At 42.2% G+C, this 24,698-nt stretch overlaps 1 protein-coding gene across 1 annotated transcript in view; it reads left to right on the top strand.

The window, feature by feature from the left end:
* The first annotated feature begins 23,797 nt into the window (after nucleotides 1–23,797).
* FAM81A (family with sequence similarity 81 member A) overlaps nucleotides 23,798–24,698 on the top strand; it is a 28,912-nt gene continuing 28,011 nt past the window's right edge. Inside the window, exon 1 of the mRNA XM_025202822.1 lies at nucleotides 23,798–23,901. The gene's annotated coding sequence lies outside the window, so the exon portion shown is untranslated. The remainder of the gene's footprint in view (nucleotides 23,902–24,698) is intronic.

The following is a 24,698-nucleotide window of genomic DNA, read 5'->3' as shown; positions in this document are numbered from 1 at the left end:
ATTAAATAAAATTAAGTTCCACAATCATTTAGATATTAGCCATAATGGAATAATTTATCCAAGGCCAACTTCACAAATATTTGGTGGGCTAGATAAAGTAGGACTCTAGTCTGAGCTATTCCTGGTGTCTGGTGTGTGTTCTGATTTTGCAATTGGTTCCATGGGGTAGACAAAAGTCAGCAAAGTTCCCTATAGGTAAACAAATGTACTTTAATGGATCAGATTGCAGGATAGACATCTTGGCTTGCAAAGCAGGTCTGAACCACCCCTGGTTTGCAAACATAAAACCTGACTGATGAGGTGTTGCAAAATCCAGACCACCCTGGTTTGTTCATTATAGAAATGTGACAAAACTTAAACTGTATTTATCTGGCTTCTCCTTTAGTCCCACAAATGCTGGTGGTTTGGATAAAGTAGAATAGCTCCCTTGAATTAGATCCATGCTTGGTTTTGAAAAATCAGACCGTCATTTCCTCAACTCAGCTCTACTTACATTACTGACCAAATTAAACTTGTGTATTGGATGCCTGGCCATCATTTGACATTAGCACTGGGGGGAAAAATAGTTTAACTGAAAAAATGGTTGGATGGTAAATATGATCTCAAACTACTATTAATATAAAAGGTATATCTGACAGAGTTATAAGTGACCAAGAATTTATAGGAATTGAGCTTCACACTTCAGTTTCGAGTAGAACAGTAGCAACAGTTTTACTAGAACTGGATAAAAGTTGGTTTGCATAGTATTTCACACAAAGAAAATATGTAAACTATATACAACACAGAGAAAAGGTTAAAAAATCAACAAAATGTTGCTCTTTCTGCATTGACTTCTGTTATGGATATAACACTACACAAAAATCTAAAGAATAATGTGTATTATTGTATGTGCGTGTTTGCTTCTGTGTGTGTATCGTTTGTATCATATGGATTTTATAGTGTGTGTTCTTATATTTGTTTTGTACCTGGCATTTATGTTTATTTCCTTTAGGGAATATTGAAGAGATTAGAAAGGTAAAATACTGGAGATTAGGAAGAAACTTTCTCACCACCCTATGCAAGTTATTAAATAATTTTCCATTATGAGGTGGAGTTTTGTTTGTTTGTTTTTGTTTGTTTTTTGTTTAATGTTTAGATGCAGTTAGTACTGACAAAGGACTAGGCTAGGTATACCATTGGTATTGACCCAGTATGGAAATTCATTTGTTATATGTATTTAGGAAATACGTAATGCTAATATTAAAAGTATGTCTTATATGTAACATATAATATGCTCTATATAATATATAATATAATATTAGAAAATGTTGACAAAATAGAATATGATTGCCTTAAATTTAATGTGCCTGTCATACACCTTTTTTAATGAAGGGTTATGTCCACAAAATGACATGCTTGTAGTTATTATGACAATGAACATCATAGCTTTTAAGTCTATGGAGCAGAATCTATAGTCCAGAGTCATTTATCTAAGCTCCCTATACAATTGATGGCTTGGGGGAGGAGGGCAGGAGGGATATAGACCTTGAAATAGATCCACAACATCCTCATGCCTGGGCAGGAACTGCCTAAACCAACCAGTAGGAAATGCTGAGGACAGGAGTTTGAGAAGGGTGTGCTGAGAAAGAGAGAGACCTATTGTTTTAAAGCCATGCCACTTAAAAAAAATATCACGATTAACTGTGCCGGAAGTTTGAAGCAAGAGTAAATATGATTCCTTAGCCTCCCATTCACCAGCGTACTCACCAGGGAGGGAGTTGCCAGTCCAGACTGCTCCAAGAACTGTTTATGCATTTTTATATTAAGAGTCACTGGTTAAAATGCATATGAATTTTACATTAAACAGACATACTATATAGGAGAAATGCTAAGATTCAACTGAGAAAATATTTTTATAGCAAATTTTTAAATTCTTGTGAGGAGCCAATAAAATTCAAATGCTGACATAGCTAGGAAAGCAAACTACTGTACATAAAACTACAAGGTAGTAATGTCTTAATTTAATATCATGGTATGCAAGTTACCTTGCTGAGAGTACATTTTTAACCAGTTGCAGAAGAAACCGGAGACAGCCTAAGGTTGTAATGTCATAGAGCTGCAGAACAAAGGTTTACTACAGAAATTAAAGTTTAAAAAAATGGAGACTGGCAAAGGTGGAGAGTATAAGACAAAACTGTCATTTTGATAACCAATGTAAATAGTCACTAGAATTTGTGAATATATTTTCACTGAGGATTTCTTGTTGAGTACAAAAGTATAGACAGATAGCTTGAGCGTGTGGCATATTATGGAGTCTTTATTTTCTTTCTGTTCATACTATTTAATGTGAAAATGACAGAGGCATAACAGAAGGGTGGCTTTTGGGAGATTATCATGCTTTGAGGGCAGTGGAAGTAGCAAAAATGTCTTAAGATAACTTTCTACCCTATGAGCAAGCATGTTTTGTTCATACACAACGGGCTTGATTCACGTTTCCAATATGAGCGTGTTTGTATTATGAGTTATATCAGGATAGTTATACAGGGAAACATAAATATCCATACTGCATTGTATTAGGAAAAGGAAGATTACTTGGACAGGAGTTAGGAGAGCTGGGTCCTGGGGAGGCCAAAGGGAAAAGAGAAGCGGCAATATGTGACTACTAGAAGAAAAAGTGTCTGCAGAATTCAAGAGCCACAGATTGAAGCCAGCCACCACTTTCAAGCATTGTATAGTGGAACAGCTGAGGAAAAGGCAGAGAGGACTTCAGCAGGCATGATGCAGGGGACTCAGTAGACTAGAGAGCAGAAAGGGCAGGGCTCCAAGGATGGAATCTCTAGGACTGCTGCACCAAGAAGGAAAAGTGGGGTCATGGTGGTTGCTAACTCTCTTCTGCAAAAAACAGAGGTACCAATTTGTCATCCAGATTTGGGGTTGCTTGGAGTCTTAATTCAGGATGTCACAGAGAGACTGCAAAAGCTCAAACATCCATCAAACAACTACCCTTTCCTGCTTGTCCATGTAAGCACCAACAATACTGCCAGGAACAACACTGACCAGATCAGAGGCAACTATGAGGCTCTTGGCAGGAGGTAAATGCATGGTTGAGATGGTGGGGTTCATGTGAAGGCTTTGGATTCTTTGACAACAGGTGAATGTTCTAAGGAGGAGGACTGCTATCAAGAGCTGGGATCCATTTGACCAGAATAGGTAAGACCATCTTTGGGAGTCATCTGGCCAGCCTAATAAGGAGGGCTTTAAACTAGGTTCCATGAGGGATGGTAATCAAAACCCTCCAGCAACAGAGCAAACAATCCACAGGGGATAGAACCAGAAGAAGCAGCTCAACTCTGGGAAAGAACCAGAAAACCACAAGACAGTAACAAGTGATGCAAAAGGGAACCAAGTAGGTCAAAATGTGAAATACGCCCAATGTATATATGCAAAGAGTATGGGGAGTAAGCTGGACTGGAAGCTGCAGCCTGAGGAAAGAACTATGACCTGATTGGTATCACTGAGACCTGATGGGACAGCTCTTATGACTGGAATGTCAACATTGAGGGTTACACTTTTTTTTGGAGTGACAGGGTTATGAAAAAATGATGGTGTCACCTTGTAAGTCAAAAACACACACACTTTTTCTTTGGTTCAGGAGGAAGAAGACAGCAGAGCACAATATATTTGGGTGAAGAAAAGTGAACAATGCACCACTGATATGATGGTGGGGTTTTATTATAGGCCACTAAATAAGGATGAGGAGGTAGATGAGGCTTTTCAAGAAGGTGACAGATCTATCCAAAAGCTATGGTGTGGTCCTGATGGGAGACTTATATTTTCCAAACGTCAGCTGGAAAAGCAGTACTGCCAAACGTAAAATGTTGAGTCAATTCCTAACTTGTGTGGAGTCTGCAGTGTGATGCAGCTGCACAAAAAGTGAATACAATTTTGGGATGCATCACTAGAATCAATAGGTGCAAGATGTGGGAGATAATCGTTGCCACTAATTAGGCCTCATCTAGAATACTGTGTGCAGTTTTGGGTTCTACATTTTAAAAAGCATGTGGAGAAGTTATAGAGGGTCAGTGGTGGGTGACAAAAATGATAAGGGGCTTGGAAGGCAAGTCATATGAACAGAGGTTGAAGAAACTAGGCATGTTCAACTTGTGGAAAAGATCCTTAAGAAGGGGCATGATAGCAGTCTTCAAGTACTGCTATTTACTTGAGAACAAGAGGAATTTTTTCCCCCAATCAGCATAGGGGAAAAATTCCCTCGTTTTACATTCACATGAAAGGAAACATCATTAAATACATTGCCTATCCTTAAACTTCTACCAAAAGCAGCATGTGCTGAGTAATAGAAACTAACTATGAAGTTGATTAAATGCAGCCAACACTAAGCATGACTATAAAATACAAGGCCCATATTGAGCAAGTATGCTGATGGGAACCGACCACAAAGATAGCTTAATGCAGCCCATCTCAATAAGATATATGGTAGTGCCCATTAATGTAGGTTCAGTGTCAAAATCCATCATAACTTCAAACTGATAATCCTTTGAGCAATTTGTGTTTGATTTCAGTCTCACTGGATTATAGAAATCCACAGTGTTCAATCTAGTGCTCAAGCTGTTTTTGTTTACCAGTAATGACATTTCCATTTAAGTCTTTCAGCAGAGCTCTTTCCTTCTTGACTGGACCAGTTGCTCATTTGATGCCTTCATACATTCCAAAGCCATCAGCTTTGTCAGCCGTTTTCTGAACATCATCACAGAGTTTCAGTAAAAAATGTTGGGCACACTTCTTAGCCTCCTTTTGCATTACTCTTCGAGAAGGATTAGCACAGTTCAAAGTTATGATGGATTTGAACAATAAACCTATATTAGAAGATTTCCAAGAAGCCATTAAATTGATTCCTGGGAACAGTGGATTTAGACAGTGAGCCTACATTAGAAGATTTGCAGAAAGCCATTAAATCAATTTTTCTGGGAACAAGGCCTCCAGCAAAGGCTTTTTACCTGCTGAAATCTACAAATGTGCTAATGACAAATTATTTTGAAAACTTAATGATATTATACTGCTCTGTTGGAAAGAGGAGGTGGTGCCACAAGATTTCAAAGATGCTTGGTTTGTACCATTATACAAAAACAAAGGGGATAGAAGCAACTGTGACAATTACAGAGGTATCTCCCTCTTGAACACTGTCGGAAAAATTGTCACTCATATCATGCTCCTTAGGCTGCAGTCTCTAGGTGAAAGAATCTATCCTAAAAGTAATGCAGTTTTCACTCAGGATGCTCCATCATTGATATAATATTTTCAGTCAAGCAACTGAAAGAGAAGTATAGAGAAAAACTAATACCATTGTATATAGCCTTTGATATAGTCAACAGACGGGGCCTTTTTACTGTTCTGAAGAAATTGGGTTGTCCCCGCCAAACAGTTGAACATTATTCACTTATTATATCAAGGCATGAAGGCAACTATAGTATATGGAAACAAAGAATCAAAAACCTCTGAAATCAACAACAGGGTGAAACAGGGGTGTGTTTCACCCTCTGTACTTTTTAACATCTACTTTTCATTTCTACTTCTTCATGCATTCAAGGACAGCAGTGATTGCATTCATCTTCAGACCATACTAGACGGAGGCTTGTTCAACATCACAAAGTTTAGAGCAAAGACCAAGTTGAAAGAGTCAGTTCTGAAAGATTTCCTGTTTGTGGATGATGTGGCCTTGACTGCCCACAGTGAATCTTCCCTATAAAATCTCTTGGGCAGATTTTCTGAGTCATGCAAGAGCTTCAGAATGGCAAATAGTCTCAAAAAGACTCTGATCTTGTGCCAAGGGGTGAAGAACCAATGCCTGACATCATTGTGAAGGATAAATCTTTTGGTGTCATTGACAGTTTTTGCTACTCGGGTTCTACAATCAACAGGAATGTTGACCTTCAGACTGAACTAGCTAACAGAATTGGAAAAGCAGCTAAGAATTTCAGGCTATTACAGAAATGTGCCTGGACTAACAGCAAATTATTAGCTAAGGCGAAGATACAAATCTACAAGACTTGTGTGCTATCATCCCTGCTTTATTGTTCAGAAACAGTGAATACATATGCTAGGCATACCAAGAGACTGAACAGCTTCCATATGAGATGTCTGCATAAGATCCTGAAAATCAAGTGGGAAGACAGAATACCAAATACAGAGGTACTGGAATGCACAGAACTGACACACTTAGAAACCACTGTCAAGAAGAAAAGGTTGTAATGGATTGGCCATGTCAGGAGAATGGGAGAAGACCATATCCCTATAGAATATTTTGTATGGTGAGATTTGAGATGGCTCTAGAAAGTGGGGTTACCCTCTATGACGGTATCATGATACGTGCAAAAATGATATGAAGTCATTCAATATCAGCATAGAAAGCTTGGAGGAGCACACAGAATCCTGTCCAATCTGGAAGTAACATCTGGCACTGGGCGCAGTTCAACAAAGTGGCTTTGACCCAGAGGATGGAAGCAAAACAAGAAAGGGGAAAGCAGCATGCTATAAACTTGAACTCCAACTCAGACAAATATGGACCTGTGAAACTTGTAACAAGCTGTGTCACTCTCGAATTAGGCTTATCAGCCACAAACAGATACATTAGACATCTGACTAGAGCTATTTTTTTTAACTATTTATTTCTTTACATATAAATAAATATAAATAGATATATACCTGTGCCTCTACAAACCTGTCTCTTGACCACTATGATTCACTTGGCAGCCCAAAATATACTTTTACAGTTACACCATCCTCATTCCCATTACAATGGCTGTACCATGCACCCACAAGCCTGTGTGCTCATGTGTCCATCACCTTCACCTTTAGCCATCACAATCACAAAAAGGACCACTCCCACATCTCCCTCCCATCCCCCAAGCTCCCTTTCAACTCCCCCTCCTGATTCCCCAGTCCTTTCACTCATCACTATAAACATCATCATCATACTCATCACCATCATCATTGTCATCATCATTGCTCTCACTGGCTGATGTATCTCTGACCAGTCTGTGCTAGTCTTTTCTTTTCCATATGATCTCTGCTATCTCCTCCCCAGTGTCTTCTCCTGACTTCCTGTAGTATCCCTCCATCTCTCTCAGTCCCATTTTAACACCATCTTCAACTGAGAGGTTTGTGTGCCTGCACATGAGCAGGTTCCTAGTCTTCCTTAGACCTCGTACATCTTTTTTTTGTAAAAAAATATTTAGATAGCTAGCTAGATAGCTAGATAGATAGATATCCCAGCTCAGCCAAGGCATACACTCAAAAGGAGGGCAGAGAAAGTGCTTCAGGGACATTCTCAAGGCCAACTTAAAAAACTGCAACATCAATGTCAACTCATGGGAGAATATTGCCCAGGACCCCCCCACAAAGGAGGAAAAATTTGCTGTAGGGATTTCAGGAGACAACAATAGGAGATGGAAAAGTAGGAGTGGCAGAAAAGCATGTTGTGGATCAAATCAAGAATCCAGCGCCACTCACCGCACACAGAAACATACGTCTGAGCTTCAGTAGAGTCTGTTGATTCCGGATAGACCTCATCAGCCATCTTTGGACATACAGATAAGACAGTCATGGAAGACAATCATCCCTGACTGCAATGGATTGCTGAAAATGAAATTATATATATATATATATATATATATATGTATACCTCTGTCAACCTGCCTTGTGACCATGGTGGTTCACTTAACAGGCCAAAACACACCTCTACAGTTACACCATTGTCATTCCTGTTACAAAATTGCACCATGCACTCATACTATTCTCCCTATATAGGGTCTAATTATTGGGGATTCATTTTATACTTGAGTAGATATGGTACTTGAAGGACTGCCATAAAAAATGGGAAAACATCTTTTTTCTTTTGCTGCAGAGTAGGACATGGACCAGTGGCTTGAAGTTGCAGCAAAGTAGGCTTGGATTCAATGGAAAAAATTCTTCATGGTTAGAACAGTGAGGCAGTGAAATAGATTGCCTGGGGAAATTGTGGGCTCTCTGTCACTGGAGGTGTTCAAGAAGAGGTTGGACAGGCATTGGTCAGGGATAATATAGGCATAGCAATGCCATTTTGCTACTATAGGTATTTCTCATACTTCTGGGCTTTGCTAGTTGCTGAATGGGGCCAGGACAGAATTAATCTGCTGGTGCTACATGTATCAGGGGGGCTTTTTAAGCCTTCCTCAGCGTTATAGGGTATTGGCTTCAGTCAAGGCTGGGGATTGTGACTGGAGTATGCCAGTACTCCTCCTGGGACTTAAATCTGGAGGTTCCTAGCTAGAGGGTCTTGCCTCCTGCTCAGGGTCAGCCCAATCACTATATTTGGGGTCTGGAAATGGGGGGCATAGCCAGCAGTGGGTGTGGCCTGGTGGAGAATCCAAAGCCTTGGGTCCATGGTGGACATGGCCCCTGGTAGAGCAGGTGAGTAAGAACTATGCACCACAGCCCTTGGGTGCTCTTCAGCCATCTGGTCTGCTGCCACTTGCACTCTCTGCCATGGCAAGCAACTGCTTGGTCTGCAGCTTCTTGTCCCACTGCCACCCTTGCTGTCATGGTTGCTACCATCACTGTGGTGACCACCAGAAATGCCACCACCACTGCAGTAGCTGTGGCTGTTGTCCTGTGCCTGAGGCTGGATCTGGCCCATAAGGAACCTTGCAGTCCGAATCCAGCCCAGGGCCCCAGATGAGTTTGACACCTCTGGTATAAAATATGATTTTACTACTCAAACAAACATGCCCAGAGGATATAAAGAATGCATTTACCTAACTAAACATGAACATCAGAATCAGAAATCTTTCATGTTGATTTGTGTTTTGGTGTCACTACCTCAATGAAGTGATGAGATCTGAACATACAAAAGTCATTTGCTTGACTTGAATACTGTATACTTTGTGTTTGCTGCTGCTGTGCACTTTTGCTCTTATCCAACAAAACACTTATGCACAAGGCTAACTTAAAGTGCAGGAGGAGATTCATTGATTTACTGGTAGGCATATGTTTAAGTGTTTTGTTAAACCAAAGCCAGGGTGTTCAGCATCTAACAAACTTATACACTGAAATATCTATCTAAAATTATCTTCAAGAATAATTTTTTAAACTTCTTAAACTTCACAAAATCCTACTTTTACTTTGCCTTCAATCTAAAAATCTACTGTAGTTATGGAAACTCATGGGAACTCTATGAATTGGGAAAGATTCAAAGTTTTAATTAAATAAGCACTGATTCGTCTGCTTTTTAATTGATTAGAGCTGACAGTAAACACATGTGATGTTTACCTTTCTATTATAATGTTTTTACATACATTTAAAATGAATTTTCCAGACGGCAGATTTGTGTTTATTGATCAGAATCATTTTATTGATATTAAAATGCCTGAAGCCACTAAGATGTCTTGTAATCATTGTTGCAAAATAATGTTATGACACATTTTGTGTTTTCTTAGAAAGATGTTGAAATTATCCTATAGGAAAATAAACAGTAAACGAATTTTAGCCATTTTAGATTTTGTTTGATTTTCTTTTCAAATTGTAAATGCCCACTTTAATATCCTTAACATGTTTGCCAAAATACAGACTGGAACATTCTGCTCCCAGTTACACTCGAGTAAACATAGAGTAATTTCTCTTGTACAAAATGACAGAATCCAAGGAGACTTTTGGGGGAATACTGAAAGAAGTACAAGGGCAACTATTAAAGGAGAACAGGAAGTTATGGTTTCATTTGATTGTGTTTAAATCACAATGTGTAAAAGATTTAAATAATTGTAATGAGCAGGTTTAGCAAGCTGTAAGTCAATGTAATTATTTGACTGAGTTTTATCCCATCCTCTGAATCACATTCTGATTCACCATTGAAACACAATCTTACTCTGTTCTTCCTCATTTATAATGCATTAAAAAAAGCACACGTAATCAAGAAGCATGCCTAAACCAGACTTAAGCATGCAGTTGTTTAGTGTCTAGGACAATTGAACTTTGAGGTAGTTACTAGAAAAAAATACCATATTTACCCAAATCCAAGATGATGTTAAGTTTAAGACAACCCACCCTCCCAAATTAGGTTCTATACACAGAAAATTATCCATCTGTTATATTTTTTTTCATGTATAGAGTCCACCATTGCAAGGTGGGGGGGAGAAGCAGCAGGATGGGAGGGGGGGCGGGAGAGAAGCAACGGTGAGACAAGTGGCCAGAGGGAACAGGCAACTTGACCCCAGTCCCTTGCCCCCATGCGATTTGTCACCCTGTCACTTCCCCTCCCCTGCCCCCCACCTCTGCCGTTCCAGGTACCCATGTGCCTGCCTGTCCCTGGTGCCTTGCCACTTACCTTCACTGGTTCCTGCCCCCGTGGCCACTTGTTTCCCCTGCTGCCTGCCCCCCCCCACCTGTCACCCCTGTCCTTTGGCCCCCACAAGAGCCTATGCGACTCCTGCATTCTGCACCGTTGGATGCCTCTGCGTTGGGTCCCTCACCACACTAGGTCCCACAGCACTGAATATTGCACATCATCCTGTGCCTCTGTGCCATCCGTTCTACTCTGGGTCTCTCACTGCTTGGTGCCTTTAGGCCGCCATGTACTTACATGCTACTCTGTGCTTCCATGCTGGGTCCTCTGCACTGGGTCCTGCACCAGTCCTTGCCTCTGTGCTGGGTCCCATGCTACTCCCTGCTCTGTGCTTTGTTCTGCACTGTCCTGTGCCTCCAGACTGGGTTCTGCAACACTACATGCCTCTGCACTGCGTCTTTCACTGCTCTGTGCCTCGCTAAGTGGTTTCCTGCTGCCTCTTCCAACTACAAGTACTGCACTTTTACTTGATACTTGATTCTAAGATGAGGCTCTTGTTTTCCCCGTGTTGGATGAGGTATAAAAAACCTTGTCTTGGAATTGAGTAAATACAATAATACTAGCAAGAACAACTTAATGCCTTCTGCCTTTTCACTGTATGCCAGAGAAAAATTATGCAAATCTGTCCTTAAAATTGTGATTTTAGATTGATTTTAGATCTAATTAAGGAATAGCTTAAACTTAGGTTCAGGGAGTTAGTCTCCTTTTGCTGAAGCTAACTGGAAAATTCTATTCAAACAAAATTTTGCTCTTGCTTCTACTGATATTAATCTGGAATGACTATACTGAATGGAAATTAGAGGAAGATTTCTAATTGACTGAAGGAATGAGAACTTATTTCATGATGGAACTTGATAAGCTAATAATTGGATTGTACAATGCCATTGCCTCTGATAGAAAGGGATTGTTGTTTCCTTCAGGTGACCTGAAGAAGAGACATTTTGTGTTCAGAAGCTTGTCTAACATCTCTTCCCACTATACTTTCCACTTTAGTTGGTACAACAAAAGATATCACCACAAAAACTTTACTTCCCTATTAAATAAATTGTTGTTACTGTGGCATCTTGACAGGGAAAGCTATCTAAATACATCTTGGAAAATTAAATCCATCTTTCCATTATCAGAAAATAAAAACATCAAAGGACTAGACAAAAACAAAAAGGTTTTGTTTTCCCTTTGTTGATGCTATCAAGCAAGCCTGGGTACAGGTACAAAAGCAATCAGGCTTGATAAGGTATCATTTATAAGACACAATTTTAATTGGCTTAATTTTAGCTTAGAGAAACACAATCACATTTTTCAAATTGTCAAAGGAAACAATTAGTTTTCCAAGTTCTAGGATGATATGAGCAACAAAAAAGTTAAAAACCATAAACAATTATTTGAAAAGCAACTTTAAACATAGTCAGCTGAAAAGCTGCTTTCTACTGTACAAAATTGAAAAGATAGTATCACATTTCAACTCTGACCCAGCATAACATTGTTCTGAAATGGACCCAATATTGACATCCTTTTTCCAGGGAAACAGTTGTTTGAAGGGAAAGACTGCAGGACTATGCTTTTTAATAAATGAGAGATTAAATAAATAAATAAATAAACACACATTTTATAGGAGGACACAGAATTTTAATTGGCCACATATAAAATGATGCTTTGTGCTCTTTCTGATATAGTAATCAACTAATCAATACACTGAGAATTTTGACTTTGTTGGTGCAAAGAGAAAAAGTATGTAAGCTGAGTCCTGTTACAAGAGGAGAGGGAAGTTGGGAAACATTCTGTGTCTGACCAGTAACCTAGTGTGGGGTTAAATTTTAGTGTTAATTTCAAGATTAAAAGAAGTACAAAAATGAAATAAAATAGTTGTAAATTTAAAATACTTTAATATTAATTTTGTTTAAAATAGGTGTCTTCCTCTCTCAAGTCTGATAAAAAGCAAGCATAAGGGTACTGAGGCAGATGAATACTCCAGATAAATCTATGTCTAGATTTGATATAAATCTAAAAACAAAATAAATAGATAAATATCACTATATAGGCAGGCAAGATTCTTTGAACAGATGTGATATCTTTTATTAGACCAACTGAGTACTCAGTAGGTTTAATAAAAGATATCACATTTACTCAAAGAACCTTGCCTGCCTATGTCCTTAGTCCAACACGGCTACAACTAAAAACCCAGTAACTATATCTATATTGCTTTGTATTCCTTGCACAGTGGAAACTCACAAGTATCAATGGGAAGTAGAAATGCACAAATATTTCTGTTCGTTCAAAAAGGAAAACACCGCTCAGCTCTGAATAACAAAAAACCCAAAACTTACTTTTACTTTTATGCATGAAAACCTTAAGCTCAATCCTCCAAGGACTTATGCACATAAATAGTTTGGCACCAGAGTAGTCCTTTTGGTGTTAGTGGGTCTACACATACATATAATGTTAAGTATAACTAAGTATTTGTAGTATGAGGAAATACAGTTTTATTTTAGGACCCATGTTTGTCAAGTTACTATTTAATTTTGAAAGTATCTACTTCCACATTAGGCCTAATCCTCTGAGATACAGTTGACTTTACTCTAAAAAGAAGACAATCCACACATTGGTTCAGATCCCTAACTACTTTTATATAAAAGTATATGAATACCAATATAAGCTTATTACCACATATACTTGATTGCTACCATTGCAATGATTTGTGTTGATAACAAGAGTGGTATTTGATATCTGTTTCAGCCAAAAATAAATGTAGTTGGTATCTGCTTGGCTACACTAGGTTTGATTACTGCTAGGTTGCACAAAGGCAACTCAATCAGATCAACAGAATCATGCCAGTGTAAAAATAAAGGGAGACATACACCCAACATACACTAGGTTTTCTGGCGATATGTTTCCTATGGATCACATCCCTTATTTGTGCAAATGTACATGTTTGAATTCTATAACACACATGCGTGTTTTTACAGAAAGAAAATACTAGACTAGCTTTGTGACCAATTGAAAATATGACCCTTAACATTGCAAACTTTTCTTTAAAATCGTCAGTCATTCAAACTGACACACATTGACTGTTTTGTATTCTACCCTGATTTGGGGAAAATCCACATTTGTAGGACAGATTTTTATTTTGTTTACACATGGAGGAATTCAGAGTAGCTGAAATCAGTCTCCACTAAACTTCCTTTCCCCAGCCGGCACGATATGGATTAGTGCAGGGACTCCGCAGACAGTGCTGAATAGAGGGCAGGCTAACCACAGCCGCTGCTTTTGTGCTTGGCCCAATACTGTGTCTAGAATCTGTCATTGTTAGTCATTCACACTGTAACATATGAAATAAGGTTTTTATTTGCTGGATCTTTCTCCTCCCTCTTCTGCAAGGAGCTGACATTACTGTGAAATAATTGTGAGGAAATGGTGATTAAAAGGAGATTTGTTCTGGCTGCTGGAGTGTGTGTGAATATTTGCCTCCTATAAATAAGTCTTTCTCTCTGTTTATTGGGAGAGGTTTGGCTCTCTCAGATTGAACTGCAGGTTTCTATGGTGACAGCGTCCTGGCAACAACTCTCAGCAGCTGCTTTTTCCTCCATCAACCAGGCCTAGTGGCAGCAGGCCCAGCAGAGAGGGAGAGGACCTGGCTGCCGCCAGCAGCAGGAAAGGACGGACGGACACCCGAGCCGTCTAGCTGCAGTCTGCAAATCTGCATACGGCTACCACAGAAGTAAAACCACGCTAAAAAGCTGAGCGGAGACATCCAGCAGAGAGGCTGCTAGGATGCAGGGGAAGGACAGGCAGCCATGTCCTCCCCTAATTCAGCACTGGTGAGTGAGAGCAGTGGCTGTAAAATGACTAAGAGTCTGTCTGAACTTTGACCATTTCTGTTGCATGACAATATCATGATATTTGTGTTGTGATGTTACATCAGTTAACTCCCATTATGCGTTTCCAGGCTCATGTCCATAATTGTATACATCCCACATGGAGGTGTGTTGCAGTCACTTTAGAAGGGGTCTGTGAAACTTCATAATATTGCAATGCAGTGTGGCAATGTAATAGCTTGTTTGATGCACCTCAGTCATGGTTGTGTTTAATCCATCCTAACCTTGGCACACTGACATTTTTATTCACTTCAGAAACCTGTCCGAAGGTGTTGCAGTGCTCCAGTGAAACATTGGGACACTATGACTCCTGAGTTTGTCCTGTCACACACTTCATGTCACAGTGTATCATCTCCAAAGATGTTTCTAGATACAAAGGGTGGCTAACACATTAGCTGTAGATTTGGGAGGCTTGGGTTCAGGTCACTGCTTTGAGACGGCATCCCTGTGTGACCACAGAAAAATCACAAATCTCTTTGTACCTCTGTGTCCTGTCAATAAAATGGGAATAAGCCACGTCCCTACTTCACAGGCTCTTGTGAGCATAGATTTGTAAAAGGCCCCGAGATGCTCAGGAATGTTAGTAAGTACCTGGATACATTGAAATCAAGTACAGAACTGAGCTGCTACAGGTGCAATTGTCTCTTAATTTAGGGCAAGTGGAAAGTGAAAAACAGTGCAAGATCTTCCCCTGTGTTATAATAAGAGAAGGAGGCTATAACAAAACAAAACTTGACCCAGCATCAGTTTCTTTAGCATATCCTACAGTTTTAGGTCCTTATTTCCTTGTTTTTCATTTCTGGTATCAAAAGATTTACAGATTTGAATGAGATAGCTGAGGCCTAGGGCAACTTTGAAGTGCCTGTCTTTGTAGTCAGATATGGCGCTTAGAGCTGAAACATTTCTTTATATCTGCAGTCATCTAAACTTAAAGAATACTCAGAAAAGAACATGCCAAAGTTATGCCAAAATACAGGACTTTAAGATCTGTTCCTTTGAATAGTATTTTTAATGCTAATCCATTTATTAACATTAATGGATATTATATACATACATGGAGCGGGAACAGATCTATTATTTCTGATGTATAACTATTATTGTTTAGAGCAGGGGCTGGTAATTTGTGGCCTGTGCCCTGGATCTGGCCCACAGAACTATTGGATCTGGACTGTGGAAAGGGGCTGAGGGAGGGCACAGCTTCACTCACACTGCAGCTCGGTGACTTACCTGTGCTGTGGTTGGGTGGTAGGGAAAAGCAGCAGTGGCTGTTGCTGGGTTCCAGTCTGTCTTGGAACCAAAATGGGTTATTTTGGCCAGCTACCAGAAAACCTTGCCATCTGCTGGTTTATAGGCTCTACCAGCATATACTCATCCAGGTCTGCAGTAAACTTTATGGGTTTTGAATGTTGCTAAACAAGACCCTACAAATTCAGATTATGGAGTGCTTCAGAAGGGGCAGCTGCTGTTATGTTCTGATTGTTACATGTGGACAAGCTGGGGGCAATACAAAGGTAGCAAAACCATTTCAACTTTAACACTGGATGTAGCAGTGTTAAAGCTGGAGCAGTTTTGCTTCCTTTGTATCATTCCTGGCTTGTCTGCACATAACAATTATAACCCATCAGCTGTTGCCCTTTTGAAATGGCTCCAAATGTTCATGTGTCCAGACTCTCAATCATAAAGTTCTGAATTTAGGGTCTGATCAACTCAATGGAAGAATTTCCTCTAGCTTTAGTGGGCTCTGGATCATCCCTTTATTGAGGTTTGTCTGTTGGAAATACAGAGATCCCTGTTCAGCCTACACTCAGACTATGGTTGATTAAACTTCCGGTGCTTTGTCATGGGTTCTGGATTGGATAAGGGCCTTGGGATTTGGCCCACAACCGGTGTGTCTACACGTGCATCTACACCAGCTTAAATTTACTGCACAGTAAATTACTATGTGATAAGTGGGAATAGGCTAGAGTTAAAGCACATTAACACTGTGTTAGTCCCAAGCACTAAAGTTAGTCCCAAATCAATCCACACACACAGTATTACTGTGCAGTAAGGCGTCTACATCTACATTACTGTGCAGTAACTAATCAAATGTAAATTTCATACCTGCATCAGATATAAAATTTATGCTCAAATTGGCATAAATCACCATATTTACTGTGCAGTACAGGTGTGCATGTGTAGACATGTGCCCATATTGTGCAGTAATGTAGGTTACTGCACAGTAAATGCACATGTGTAGATGTACCCAAGAAGAATTAAAAAAAAATCACATTATGGAACTCCAAAACTGACAAGAGATGTAAACCAGCAGAAATCTGGCACTGAAATAATTGGTGAGGACATTAAATATAATTCAGGGTGATATAACTGCCTAAGGATATCACTTCGGAAGGGAATTTTGGGTGTGTGAGGTCTAAGGTCTAGAGAGACTTGAGTGTATACCAAGGGTTGGTTTTATACTGAAATTAACGTGTGACTGAATAATTCATATTTGGAAATCTATTTTACATATGTCAATACTTTTGATCAATTTTAGGACATTTTGTATTTGATCATATATCTGTGACTACTCGGGAGGAGGGGAAAGAGAAATTTGGAATGTTCTGAAGTCTTTCTGCTCCAAATATTAACTTCAATAGCAATTCTGTGTGCACAAGGAAAGTGGGAATAGAAAATGGTGTGTTGGGGTTAAAACATAAAAAGAAACTCATTAAAATATAGCCAAATAAATATTTTAAAATGTTAAATATTTTTTCTTAAGTTTACGGCAGAAGACCAGATACTTTACTGGTGTAAATAAGAATATCTCTAGTAACATAGGTGTGCGGGCCGGGAGCGACCCGAGCCCTTTTCCGTGCTGCACGTGGACTGTGGCCAGCAGCCCGGGCACGCCGGGTTGGAGAGGGAAGGCCGTCGAGCTGGAATTAGGCACAAACGCGTATCGGTAGTTTTAAAGATTGTTTACTTACACCAAGATGGCAGTGGTGTAGGCTGGAAAACTTGATTGAGTTGCGGTTACAGACAGACAACACAGACGGTCTCGTGGAGGTTGCTAGGCTCCACGGTGCAGAGCTCCGGATGCTCGGGGTGAACGAGCCACCAAAATAGAAATCGTAAATACGTCTTATAAAAGTCGCGCTTGAAGACAGGAAGAGGTGGGCGGTGGATCAGGCCGCCACGCTCCTCTGGATCTCACACAGGGTTTCTATTACCCTGCCGTGTACCCGGAGTCCCCACGAGATGGACGTGGAGTCCTCTTCGGCTTGGGCAGAAACCGCTCAAGCCTCTTATACGGCTAACAAGCCAATCGTTAGCCGCCACGTGTGAATAATTTAGCACTAACCAATCACGGGGAACGAATTTGCATACCAGTGGCGGGAACTCTTTTGCACCGTGCATTCCTCTTGCAACATGAGCAATGCACTCTGCAAAAGAAACTGCAGAAAAGGCGGGAAACTCGTCCCTGCACCGGGGTTTTCCTCTGCAACAGGAAACACTCCCGTGCAATGCTCTGCAACTCGGCAGGGATAATTCTGGTGCCGAGGCACACACAAAATCATGCCTTTTGGGTCATGACAATAGGGACTATTTCTGAGTTAAAAAACAAGTTGCATTTGACAGAGTTTTGAATATGTGAACAACAATAACAACTTTCTCTTATATAGATATAAAAGAAAACAGAGAAAACAAGTATAATTTTCCCCCTTTAAAAGATTGGCAAAATAAGTTAAAGAGCATGCAAGTAATTTGTCTAAGGACAGCCAGAAAGCCAGAGACAGAGCAGAGAACTGGAAGTAGGTCTTCTGAATTTTAGTCTAGTCCCTGCCCCAGTACTACGCAGTCAGTGCCTCTGCACATTCATTAATGTGTCAGAGATACTGCTCATTAAGTTTAGTACTCGCTTAACCAAGTACTAAATCAATGCACAGTAACTTGCACTACTGCACAGTAGCATTGGCAAATGGGTTTTTAGTGATACTTACTGTGCAGTAGCCTAATACTACTGTGTAGTAGTGTCTTTAGCACAGTTTTTGCCCAGCATGCTACTGCTCAGTTTTATTAGGCTACTGCACAGTTAATGTCTCATGTAGACATGCCCAACATTGCTTTAAAAAGCATTATATCACTTTTTAAAATTACTTGTTTATAGAGCACCATGCTGTGCTGAACACACACGCTGTTTTAAAAATGCTTATTTGTTCTTTTTTTAATTTTAGTACATGAACATGCTTTACATTTTGATGGGGTTTTTTTCAGAATATCCCTTCCAGCAATTTTGAAGTTTAAAAGCTAATGCTTTAAATTGATATAAACTTTGTTTTTAAATTCTGCATATGTAGATATGCACTGCATTGTACCAGATTTCCTCAGCAATTCCAAAATTGTCTTCATATAAATCAGATCTCTAGTTTTAAATGGATATTTCAGGCTTACAGAAAATTTAAGATCAAGCCTGAAATGGAAAAGGAATGAGCACTACGCTGTGTAAAAAAACACATTGTTTTGCATAGGGTGGAGTAGTTGGATTTAATAGAAGTAGCTACCACCCTTTTTTGCAAATACTCAGATGAGAACAAAGATATTGAGCCAGATACTGATCTCACTTACACTGGTTTAAAATTCACAGTTGCTCTACTGAAGTTAATAGTGTTATGCACTGACCTCAGATACTGGCTGACTACAACTAAAGATCATAAATAGGCTTCATAGTTGCTACTTTTCAAAGCGTGGCTGCTCAAAGGAGAAAATAAATGGTTAATAAGAGTCACTTCTGGCCAGATTTTCAGTGTTCGCTGTTTTTACAGGCAAAAGTTAGTTAGGTGTCTAGCTGCCAAGATTTGCACCTGCGGAACATGTTCTACCAAATAATTTGCTGTCATTTAAATAATTTTGCTCTATTCTTCAGCACACACATTCTTAACATTCTGTGTTGTCCCATATGTGTTTTGTTTTTGTATCAACCACTGAGTTTAAAACATTTCCTATTTCTGCCTCTATTATTTCCCGTAAGTACCATAATTTAGCAAAGCTGACTGTGCTTGCTGCTTTTTCCAGCTTCTGATCCTGGATATTCATTAGTCAATATACTTTATTTTTGTGTGTGATTTCCTTTCTTTCTTAAGACTGCAATATACAATTAGAATCAAATCAGGGGGCCTAGTTAAAGTGCAGTTAGGCTATAACCCAGTATAGAAGGCTTGTATTATTGTATTGGAAAATTTTTAATATACATGAGAGCTCACTTAGGTTTGAATTACAAAAAACTGTTATTATTGATTGGTCCCATGACCCCTTCCACACCTTCAGGTCGAGGACTTGGCGGGAAGAGGCCTAGCATCCCAAGTGCTTGGCTGCTATTATGGGAACGAACCATAGTGCTGGGATCCTTCCCACAGTGCTGCTGGCATTTGGCTACAGCTGCAGGAAGATCCCCTAATCAAAGCTGGGGGCCAGCTGACCTGGCTCTGTGGGCTGATTCTGGCCCATGGTCTGTCTGTCTGTCACCCCTGCTCCAATTCACATTGAATAGTAACCACAAATTTCTGGCATTTTAATATCAGTTGCTGAGTTCATTTAGATAATTATAAAACATTCTTGTAAGGCATTCTTCTGCCTTTGAGTTGCTAAATTAATGAAACTTTCGCCTGGAGTTATGTCTCTTAACTTTGACCGTTGTAAAATTTCTCAGAGATTGGTAACTATGGTACAGCTGTTGATGCTAACCACCTGTCACTCTTGATCCATGCAATATTTAAGCAAGGCTAGGAGACAACTGTTGCCTTTGAGCTAATGTTCTTGTTTTAACTGCTTTTAAATCATTTAGCATTATTTCTATGGATTTTTGTATACCTAAACATGTGGTCACACAGGGGAAGTAGTTTAGAGAGTTATAGTTGTCTTTAGTTTTAGGTGTGTTCACTTGATCACAGCTGTCAGTGTTAAGTCACGAGGGCAAATCCTTATTTACTCTAAGTTGTTATAATTCTCAGTTTAGTGATAACCCACCCTAGAGTAATGATTTCAAAGCCCAGTGCTACAGAAATGTACTGCTGAAGTTAATGAGACTACTCATGACAGTAAGGCTGGGGACAGACATTCAAAAAGCCCAAGCCTAAATTGATTCAATCTTTGCAGGTTAGTCTAACCTGCAGAGAATGAATCAGTTTCCAAGGTATAGGCATTCCCTTTCTATTCAGGAAATGCAGGCACATGCCTTCAGTGGCTGAAGCTAGAAGCCTGGGGGCGCTAGAGCTGAAGAGGGTCACAGGGAAGCTGAGCTGAGGAGGAAGTTGTAGCCAGGCCCCAGCAGGCCTGCCCCAGCGACACCCTGACAGCGAGAGCAATCCCAGCACACGGCACATGGGGCTGTCTGGCTTCAGAGGGTAACTCTTCCCCCTCATCACTTCCCCCTCCCCCCTCTCTCCCACTGTTGCGGGGCTGGGAGGGGAGCCCTGTTCAGAGCTGGGGGTGCTCTTCTCCCTCCTCCTCTCCCCTCTGCTGCCATGGGGTGGGGAGGGAGGCTCTGTGAGGCTGCCTGGCCCCAGAGGGGGATTCTTCCCCCTGCTTCTTTCTCCCTCATCACTACAGGGTGGGGACAGGGGGCTCTATGGGATACTGCCCAGTCCCAGAGTGGGACTCCTCCCCCCCAGGTCTGGGGGAGGCTCTGTTCCATGCTGGGGGGAACTATTACCCCTCCTCCTCCACACCTTAGAGTGGTAGTGGGACTGTGGAGCTCAGCTGGGCAGGGTGTGGGTGTGAGGGTGGGAGGTGTAGGGACCCCCACACACTCCTCCCATGGTGTGCAGCTCATGCTGCCTGGAAGCAGCAGTAGGCAGGGAGGTCAGGGTGTTCGTGCCCAGAGCATGTGTGGCTCCATTCAGTGTTGTGTGGGGGGAGGGACCAGAGAATGCCCCATCACCGGGGCTCTGCTCCCTGTGCCTGCAGCTCCAGCACTTACAGTGGGGGAAACCCTGCACTGGAGAACTACTGCCTGCCCTGCTCCCTGCTGTGCAGGTCCCTGCACTTTGCAGGGAGTGGAGGGAGCCCCGCCTCCTGCTTCTGCATGAAGTCCAGTGCAGGGCTTCCCCGCTGTGAGTGTTGAGCTGCAAGTGTGCAGTGCAGAGCCCCAGGGATAGAAGCAGCCAGGCAGGCTGCATGGGGCTGTGCTCCTCACCCCTAGTGCAGTGCTGGCTGCCTCTATTGAAAGGGTTCCATTCTGCATCCTTGCAGCTCTGCACTTGCAGCGGGAAATCACCACGCTGGACTCCGCACAGAAGCAGGGGGTAGGGCTCTCTCTACTCCCAGCAGAGTGCAGGGACCTGCACAGCAGCGAGCAGGGAAGGCAGCAGGCTCCAGTGCAGGGCTGCCCCTGCTGCAAGTGCTGGAGCTGCAGCTGCAGCATGGAGCCCCAGCAATGGGGCAGGCTCTGCTCCCTCCCCCTACACAGCGCTGGCCAGACCCATGCCTGCACAAGGCACAAGCACCCTGATCTCCCTTCCTGCTGCTGCTGCCAGGGAGTGGGGGCTGCATGCCATGGAGGGAGTGTGTGGGGGTCTCTATAACCCCACCCTCACACCCACACCCTACCCAGTTGAGCTTCATGCTCCTGCTGTCCCTCTGGGGGGAGGTGGAGGAGGGGAAAGAGCCGCCACCCCTGCTCTGGGCCGGGCAGCATTGCAAGGACCACCCCCACTCCCAGTCCCATGGGAGTGGGAGGGCAGGGGGAGGAGGAGGAAGAATCCCCATCCAGCTCCTTACAGAGTCCCCCTCCCTACCCTGGGAGGAGGAGGAGGAGGAGGGGGAAGAGTCCCCCCCCAGCACAGAGCAGAGTCCCCCTCGCCACCCTGTGGGACAACCAACCCAGCATGGCCCCATTAAGGTGAAGGGGGCAGCGAGAAGGGTTAATTCCTCCTTCCATCCCTTCCCTGCAGCCGGGTCTGCCAGCTCTGCAGCCCCCTCCCCTCTGCTCCCTGGCAGACAGGCTGACCCCAGCTGCAGTGGGGGAAGAGGGGAAGGAGGGAAGAATTAACTCCCTCCCTGCCTACTTTGCCTTAACAGGACCTTGTCGTCCAGTGTCCCCATTAGGGTTGGTCCCTGCTTGGGCTAGAGAGCAGAGGGGCATGCTGGGATGCTGGGGGAGTCTGGTTTATCTTAAATCAGCAAGGGGTCTGGGACAGACATTGTATAAACTGGTTTGAGCCAAATCAGTTAAGCCTGATACTACATTCAACCTGATTTATCTCAGCTGGTTTCAGCCATTTTGAAACTGGTTTATGTGCACTGAATATCTGTTCTGTTAGAGTTTTAAACCAGTTTCTGATCAGTTAAACCTGTTTATGTGTAATGTCTGTCCCTAGCCTAAAGGGAAAATTCTCCAAGATATAAATGTAGGGTTACCATATTTCCAGGATCAAAAAAGAGGACACCTGGCAGGGGGAGGGGAGGAGGAAAGGAGGGAGGGGCATATGATTGTGATGGAAGGGAGTGATATGCTTGTTCCCTGCCAATCCCCCCACTCCTAAACCCCTGCCCCCCCAGCCCTGCCAGGCCCCATTACTCCCAACCCACAGCCCTCTGCTCCCCCCAGGCCTGCGGTACCCCTCACTCCTGAGCTGCAGCTCCCTGCCCCCCAGCCCTGCCACAGCCCTACACTCTGGACCCACAGCCCCTGCCCCCCAGCCCTGCTGGTGCCCCTCACTCCCAACCCGCAGACCCTGCCCCCCCAGCCCTGCTGCCGAAGCAGCTCCCACATTGCGTGCGTGCCCAGTCACACACACACACACACACTGTGTCTTTACCTGGCCTGCTGGGGCCCGTGTGGGGAGCAAGCGACCCCTGACAGCTAGTCACCTTGCCCGCTGCTCCAGCCCCAAGCAGTCCCAAGCAGCTAGCCTGGGAGAGCAGAGGAAGAGCAAAGAACTCAGACATTTCCTCTGATTTTAAAAATGCTCCCGGACACAGCACAGGGGGCCAAAAAAGATGACATGTCTGGGAAAACCCAGATGTATGGTAACCCTATTAATAAATAGGAATTAGATGCCTACCTCCCAATAATTTTTCACTGCACTTTGGGTGCTTTTCCACTGTTGGTGCGTTTAAAAATCTCTAGATTTGATAGTAATAATATGTTTATAAAACACGTCAAACAGTTCATACATCCATCCATCCAACAGGAAAAGTACAAGAATCATTGGAGTATAGTTTACTACCAAACTGAGGCGCTTGCGTGGATTCTAGTGTGAGCAGATTTTGGTATAAATAAAAAACATTTGAAAGACAAAAAATGTATTCTTGAATATATATCAGCAAAACAATTTAAAGCTAGCATAATCAACATTAATTTCATCTAACCATTTTCTGTAGCAAACCACTAACAATTCCAGTTTTGTAAATTCTCTCACTTCTGCTTGTAAAAGAATGTAGCCCTGATACCTAGGGGGTGGTTAATGAGTTATGAGAGGCAAGGATTTTTTCAGGGGTGATATCTTTTACTGGAACAACTGCATGGTTGGGAGTGGTTTTAGCAGAAGCATAACCAGGGCAGGGCAAGCAGGCTACCAGTACTGGATGCCAGCTAGGAGGGGGTACCAGAATTATGCCCCTCAGACTTACCACTGCTTGCCCGTAGGGGCCAGACAGTGTAGCACTGCACCAAAGGTAAGTGAAGTGAGCAGTATGGAGCTCCTGTTGCTTCCTACCCACTCCTCTCCCCTCCCCTCCACCCCTGAACCGTTGCCAGAGTAGGTATTGCCCTATGCCCAATATATATGTACGGGCAGGGGAGGAAGTGAAAAGGACACTAGGGCCATGGGCCTGCCACTGTCTGAGTGGGGCTCACACTGCTGCTGTTGATCAGAGGACAGTTGCTTTTGAAGATAAGTTGGATGAGGTCACAGAGTTATTTGAAAGCCAGGAGGTTAGGGGAAAGGGAAATTGGGAATATTTTTCTCAAAGTTTAATACTTTTTGAGTTCTGCACTGGGTATAGTCAGTTTTGAGGTTGGTGAGGTGGGTCATGTTATAAATGAGTTGTAAAGCATTTTACCTAGGTCAATAATGGCTGGAGCTTATAATGTGAGGGCTTCCTGTTGAGTGTGTGAAATACTTTGCTGAATCTCCACCAAGTTTTTAGGAGGAGTGTATCAACATCACAAAAGCAGAAATGGCACTCACTAGCATTAAAAGTAAATCTGATAAAAAAGGCCAAGGAAAGCAAGTAAAATTCACCTCAGGCAGAAAACCTATCCCTTGCTTAGTTTCATAGGAGCCTTTCCCAAAAGCAAACTTTACCTTGCATGAGCACAAGAACAATGATATCTCCTCATTCCTAAAATCACTTCTTTTGATCAGGTCTGAGGCAGATAGGCAGATTGGTGTCAGGGGTTTGTTTTTCCTCTGCCCTACCAAACCTGTTCTGTGAGTAAAATGAGGTTTTCAGCCTCCAGGGTTGTTGGT

This window comes from Alligator sinensis, unplaced genomic scaffold, assembly GCF_000455745.1.
Source record: "Alligator sinensis unplaced genomic scaffold, ASM45574v1 scaffold1018_1, whole genome shotgun sequence".
Taxonomy (NCBI): domain Eukaryota; kingdom Metazoa; phylum Chordata; order Crocodylia; family Alligatoridae; genus Alligator; species Alligator sinensis.
Note: the sequence above shows the minus strand (reverse complement) of the source record. Positions and strands in the feature narration are given on the sequence as shown.